The sequence below is a fragment of the Petaurus breviceps genome, unplaced genomic scaffold (genome assembly GCF_028583685.1).
Source record: "Petaurus breviceps papuanus isolate PSGF00001 unplaced genomic scaffold, PetGlider_PUasm1.0 532, whole genome shotgun sequence".
NCBI lineage: Eukaryota > Metazoa > Chordata > Mammalia > Diprotodontia > Petauridae > Petaurus > Petaurus breviceps.
In genome coordinates, this window is record NW_027186361.1 from 544,867 (window position 1) to 551,953 (window position 7,087).

General features: G+C 39.1%; 1 long non-coding RNA gene across 1 annotated transcript; it reads left to right on the top strand.

Moving 5' to 3' along the window:
• The first annotated feature begins 3,548 nt into the window (after positions 1 to 3,548).
• LOC138172392 (uncharacterized) lies at positions 3,549 to 6,643 on the top strand. Its single transcript, XR_011171111.1, has 3 exons — positions 3,549 to 4,002; positions 4,744 to 4,815; positions 6,223 to 6,643. It is a non-coding gene; the product is annotated as an uncharacterized lncRNA (long non-coding RNA).
• Positions 6,644 to 7,087: the final 444 nt, after the last annotated feature.

The following is a 7,087-nucleotide window of genomic DNA, read 5'->3' on the forward strand; positions in this document are numbered from 1 at the left end:
CTGATGTGTAGCTTTGTTTTGGGGCTCACTTTGAGAAGTGTTCTGTGATTTGATCATATGAGAATCTGGGAAGCCGTTGGTTGTTGAGAGCCCCTCCCCCCCCTTTGAAAAACCCAGATGTTGATTTGGTATGGATGTAATGGTTGGACAGTTTGGAAACTGTCTACTTGATCTGTTTCTGGCTTGATAATTCTGTCTGTGTATTCTGAAGTTCAGGGTGCTGACCTTTTTCCCCTGAACTAGGTAAACGATACATATGGGGTGCTTGCTGCTACATAGCTATGAACAGTTTTCTTTTTAATCAGTATTTTTAAATTAAAATCTATTTTTTCTACTCACCCCCACACATACACACTTTGGAGGGAAAAAAGAACAAAGGGAAAAAAAAACCCTTTTTAACAAATATGCATAGTCAAGCAGAAGAAATTCCTACATTGGCCATGTCCAAAAAATGTCTCATTCTGCACTCCTGAGTCAATCACCTCTCTGGCAGGAGGTGGTTAATGTACTCCCATCATCAATCCTCTGGAATACATCTGATCATTTCATTCACATTGTTGTTCTTACAGTAAAAATTCTTCTGGTTTTGCTCACTTTATTCTACCTCAGTTTACACAGATCTTCCCAGTGTAAAATTGAAAACTGATTTTTAATTCTATTTTGCTAAGACTTTATCAAGCTAGATTTAATATTCTTTTGAGATTCCTTTCCCTTGTAAGTTTCACCTACCACCCACATCCCAGAAAAGCTTGTCTAAAGGTCAAGCTTGTATCTTTGTAACTCTACCCAGCACCCACTTTCCAGAGAAACTTGATTAATCTACATGGTCATGTATCAGACATTTAAACTATTATAGCAACTCCCATCAGCCTGAAGACTACTCTCATTACCTGAGAACCTTTGTCTTCTATCACATATCTTGACAGTGGTTAAGGAGGTTTCAGAAGGGTAGTTCTGATGATGTAATCTCAATTCTGACAATGTCATCAATAGCCAATCAGAAGAAGACACACATCTATGTTGCTTGAGATTTTTGTACTGTCATATTGCCCTCACTCAATATTTTCGATCATAGAGGCCATTGACCCAATTTATTGGTTACTGCTAGCCTAACTAATGGGCAGTTAGGTGGCAGAGTGGGTAGAGTACCTGGCCTATAGTTAGAAAGACTCATCTTCCTGAGTTCAAATCCTGCCTCAGATACTTCCTAGCTGTGTGACCCTGATCAAGTCACTTCACCCTGTTTGCCTCAGTTTCCTTATCTGTAAAATGAGCTGGAGAAGGAAATGGCAAACCACTGCAGTGTCTTTGCCAAAAAAAAACCCAAATGGGGTCACGGAGAATTGGACATGACTAAAAACCCTAATAAATTAAGCATGCTCAAAACTTTGTTTCTTAGTTTACCTTAATTTCTACTTCAACAGCTTGGGTGACCATGAAGGGATTGGGGTTGTGGGGCTGGTCCTTAGAGGAATTTCTTAACTCCGAAGAGAGCTCAGTTGACATTTTTCACTAAGGGTATTTCTCTGAAGGATTGCACCAGAGACCTGACCCCCACCCCAGTCCCAACCTTTCCCAGCCAAGGTAAGCCCCACACTATTGCGGAGGCTGCAGCTGTGTTTGTTTGTCTTGGTGTCCTGTCTGTGTTATAGTGTGACTGATTGGCAATAATTGGCAATATAAAGCCTGGGAAATTTCCCTAAGGAGTTTAAACTCTTGAGAAATGTTTTTCCTTCTTCAAGTGGGACACTCAGCTTATGATGAGAAGAATCAATAACCTTTTGGGAAGTTTTAAACCTTAGAAAATGTATATTCTCTAAGGGGGACCTTGGCTCAGGTAGAGGTGGGATGGGGAGAGGTTTTAAACTTGAAAGAATTCTTCTTTCTTCATGGGGGACATTGGTTTTAAAGTTGGGAGGGATACATAATTCACATTTAAGAAAGGAATGAGAAAGAGATTACCAAAATACATAGAGCAAAATCAGCCTAAGACATATAAGTCCCCAAACTGGCCTCATAGGGATTGTGTGTATACATGCCCACTAATTTCTTTTTGAAGCTTCATCGCTGGTATTTGGTATTTGAGTATCTGTTTTGTGATTCCCACTTTGTTATATTTAAATTACTTATATGAGAGAGGTGGTTTCCAGGTTTTGCCTTAGATTATCCTTTTTTAAACTAGGTCCCCGGAGAAAGGATTCGGCCTATTTGACAACCACACCTTCACTGAGGGAAGATGGCTCTGTGAACCTGGTCATGGAAAGCACGGGACAATAGCAGAACCCTGTGTCCCTCCGCACTGCCCCCCCCCCAGGAGGAATTCACTTGTACCAAAAGCATCTACTTCTCTGGGCAACCCACAAGTTTTTTTCTTAGCAGTCAACTAACTACCCATTCTGGTGCTAAACTGGTCACCAGTTTGAATGCTAGGAATTGCCAAAGGGACACTTGGTAGGGACTCCTGAACCTTTCCTAGATCTATGAACTGAGGGCCAGACCTGTAACTAGGCCACTCAGCTGAACCTCATGACCCTTTGGGGAGGGATTTCTGAAAAACCATTAAAAATTTAGCAAGGGGGCGGCAAGGTGGCACAGTGAATAGAGCACTGGCCCTGAAGTCAGGAGGACCTGAGTTCAAATCCAGCCTCAGATACTTAACACACACACACACAAAAACCTAGCCGTATGACCTTGGGCAAGTCATTTAATCCTAATTGCCCTCCAAAAGGCAAAAACAAAACAATTAGGGCATTCTCAGAAACCATATTTCTATTAGCTACTCACATATCTTAATTGGAGATTGGACTGGTAAAAGATTTAACTTCTACAAGCTGAAGAAGTGCCTTACCTGAAAAGGAGAGGTAAGATTCATAAAGGAAAAGCAGAGACTTCTACCAAAGTCTCAAACTAACACCAGTGAGGAATCCTCCAATTCGATTCCTCTAGGAGACGCTGCCCAACAATCCATCAGTCTTGTGCCTGTTTATTTGTGCTTCTGTGTCTATATCTTTTTGTGTCTGTTACAAAAGAGTAAGCTAACTTTTGAAAAATAAGTATGGGGGAGGCAGCTAGGTGGCGCAGTGAGTTTGGTTCTGGCCTCAGACACTTAACACCCACACAAAAAAACTAGCCTTGTAACCTTGGGCAAGTTACTTAACCCCAGTTGCCCTCCAAAAGGCAAAAAAAAAAAAAAGAGAGAGAGAGAGACAGAGAAATAAGTATGGGAATTGTTGTTTGTCCTTCGTGGTTTGTTTTTTGGGGTTTTTTTTTGCTTTTTGGAGGGGAGAAGGCAGGGCAATTGGGGCTAAGTGACTTGCCCAAGGTCACATGGCTAGTAAGTGTCAAGTGTCTGAGGCTGGATTTGAACTCAGGTCCTCCTGACTCCAGGGTAGACACTGTTCATTTTGCCACCTAGCTGCCCCTTGCTCTTCATTTTTGAAGAGGACCAGTGACATCATGGGATGACATCTTGACCAGTAGGTTGGATTTAAGTGAGGCCGAGTTGCACAAAGCTGTCTACCTTTCTCTGTCTTCCAGAGTTACCTAAATCCAGTGGCAAGTCAAAAGTCAGGATGACCAGCAATGGCCCAGGATGCAATGGATGACCTTGGCATCTTCTATGTCTGACCAAGCCCTAAGCTCTCTACAGTACCTGCTTCAGCCTCCTTCATGACCATTGGAACAATTTGTTTTCATCTGTCCATTCCATGCTTGTACATAGGCATAAGCATAGAACATAATCAGCCTCAAACATAAACTGGTAATGAATTGACTGTGTTTATAGATGTTATACTTTTTCGGTGCCTCAAAACTGGAGAAGAAAAGATTATGTACAGACTGCTTGAATTGTTTTGGGAAGGGAGGGTTTTTTCACTCTAGTTTTAAAAGTGTCAGACTGCTGGAAGGCAGCATCAGTAAGATTTCAAAGATGGTTTACAATCTGAACTTTGTTCTTGACCCTGAAAGGAGAGAAGTTTGTTTAAATCAAGGAGAAACTTGAGGGTAAGTGAAACTTAATCCTTACTTTTAAGTAGCTTAAATAAAATTGGTTTTAAATATTAGAAGTTATAAATCCATTTTCAATTGGCCTCTGAAACTAAATTCTTTAGATGATGGCCACTTATGCTATTCATCCCAGAATTTGGAGTATTTTTCAATTTCCAGAAGAAACTCCTAACTGTTTTTTTTCTAATAGATTGTGCAAAGATGCTAATAAGCAGGTATAAATTCAAGGGAACCACTTGATGCTCGAATTTTTATTTTAGCTTTGTCAACCAGTCTGAAGCAGAAATCAGGAAGCATTTTTTTAAGAATTGCCCAGGGTGTAATGAGAAAGGAATTAATGAGTTACAAGTTACATCCCAGTGTGTCTATGAGGGAAAAGATAAGGGAAAAAAAATCTAAGCCTAGAGCCCTGGCAAGATGCTTCTACTGTCTGAAAGAAGGTCATATTGTTAAGAAACATAAAAGATGAAGTGGCTATATTTGTGATATTACCCAAAAAAGAAGGATTTGAAGAACAAAGATAACCCTTAATATAAAACTAGCCCTGGAGAATATTAGATATAGATTCTTGATGTTGAGCTTAATTTTCATATTGCTACTCAGTATCTGACATCAGGGCAACACATTTAAAAATGGAAAAAATAAGGGTTTTTTTTCCCTGAAAAACGATTATTTTTCTATTAATAACAATTTATTAAATTAAGATTAAGGTTTTTTTCTTTCTATTTCTTCCTTCAGGGACCAGCCCTTATAGGCCATCCATCCAGGATGAAGGACAAGGCTGAAGATGAGATTGGCCTAATCCTAGGGGTACATGCTCCACCTTCTTGATTGGACCCCACCCAACTAAGGGGACCTTACTTTTGTTTATATTGTAAACAGAGTCTAATCTAGGTGCATTCCAGCCCTAAAGCATTTTACCCCTCTTTTAGAGTCCAGGGGAGACCCTGCTTTTGAAGGAGAAAAACAACCTGAGTGGTCTGGATAGAGATAGATTCCTTTTACCAAACTGCTGGAGATATCTAAATCTCATGATCAAACCACTTACTCAGCAGAAGGAGCCAAAGACTTTTTGGCCCACCTCCTCATTTGAATGTCTACCCCTCATTTTTTTTTTGCCTTTTGGAGGGCAATTGGCGTTAAGTAACTTGCCCAAGGTTACATGGCTAGTTTTTTTGTGTGGCTATTAAGTGTCTGAGGCCGGAACTCGGGTCCTCCTGACTGTAGGGCTAGCGCTTTACTCACTGCTCCACCTAGTTACCCCTAAGTCTACCCCTCATTGATTGTTCACCAATCAAGGTTTATTTTGACCTGTCTAGGGCACGCCCTTTTCTAAAGATATTTAAGCATTTATGGAATCTCCATGGTCCGTCTTTGGACCAGTGATCATCAATTTATTATTAGTTAACCTAATTAATAAATTGATTATTAATTATCTAGAAACTCTTTTGAGATTTTAATTTGTTACAATCTTTAAAGTATACTGTGATCAAGATTTCTATATATTGGCCTTGGATGCAATCAATTTAGAATGTCAGAAATTAATATTTAAAAATATATGCTACTAATGTAAAATCATTGTATAAGAAATGTTATTAAGAATTTTAAAAAAGGGGGCAGCTAGGAGTCGCAGTGAATAGAGCACCGGCACTGGAGTCAGGAGGACCTGAGTTCAAACTCGGCCCCAGTCATTTGACACAATTCAAATCCAGCCTCAGTCACTTGACACAATTACTATCGGTGTGACTTTGGGCAAGTCACTTAACCTCCATTAACCAAAAAGCAAAAAAAAAAAAAATTTCCCAAGGGCTAAAAAAATAGTAAAAAAAATTTTTAAAAAGAATTGAAAAAAGCAATTCTTTTGATTTGGAAATTACAGAATATTATCTGGTTATTTTGGTTCTTTTTTTGCTTATTTTATTTTATTTTGGAGAGGGGAAGGTAGGGCAGTTGGGGTTAAGTGACTTTCCCAAGGTCACAGGGCTAGTTTTTTTTGTGTGTGTAAGTTTCTGAGGTCAAATTTGAACTCAGATCCTCCTGACTCCAGGACTGGTGCTCTATTCACTGCACCACCTAGTGGCCCCAATTATCTGGGTATTTTAAAGAAAGGAGGAGAATATTGAATCTACAGAGAAACCTATTTAGATGCTTAAAAGTGAAAAGTAGATCAGCTTTTAATCACTGTCCCCAGACACTGACAAGTTTATTGTTTTACAGGGGGAAGAAAAAAGGGGAGCTGAACAGGTTTGCAAGCATCAGTTATAAAATGGATTGAAACTGCAAACAGCTTTTGAGTATTGGTGAATTTTCAGGTACACTTGGCAGCTTAAATTTATCTGGCTTTTAAGAAATAGCCCCACACCCAGGCTAAAGTGTAGTCATTTAATTTTAATTTGGAATAATAACAATATATTTCAAGGTTTTCGACACCCAGAAAATCATAGACCTATCTAGAAATTACAAATAGGAGAAAGTCTTTTCATTATACCTCACTGCCCTAAGAGTCATGAAACTTCTTAGCATACTGGGCAAATGTTCTACAATTAAAAACTACAGGGTAAGCCTTTCTAGTTTGTGGAAGAAGCTGCTTAGAATATTTGACATTTAAGCCTACTTAAATGTATCTTAATTTATATCTCATTAGTAAAAGTGGGAAAAAATTCTGATGACAGGACATGTAGGAAGCAGTTAGTAGTCTTCCTGCTTCTAGCTCATTTTTTTCTTTTAAATAATATTTTATTTTTTCCAATTACATGTAAAGACGATTTTGACGTTCTTTTTAAATAAACTTTTGAGTTCGAAATTTTTTCACTCTCTTCCTCCACTCCCTCCTCCATAATACAGTAAACAGTTTGATATAGGTTATATATGTACAATCATGTAAAACATGTTTCCATATCAGATCAGGGGCAGCTAGGTGGTGCAGAGCACCAGTCCTGGAGGCAGGAGGACCTGAGTTCAAATCTGGCCTCAGACACTTGGCACTTTACTAGCTGTGTGACCTTGGACAAGTCACTTAACACCAATTACCTTGCCTTCCCCCCTCATAAAAAAGAAACAGATCAAAAGGAAAAAACTATGA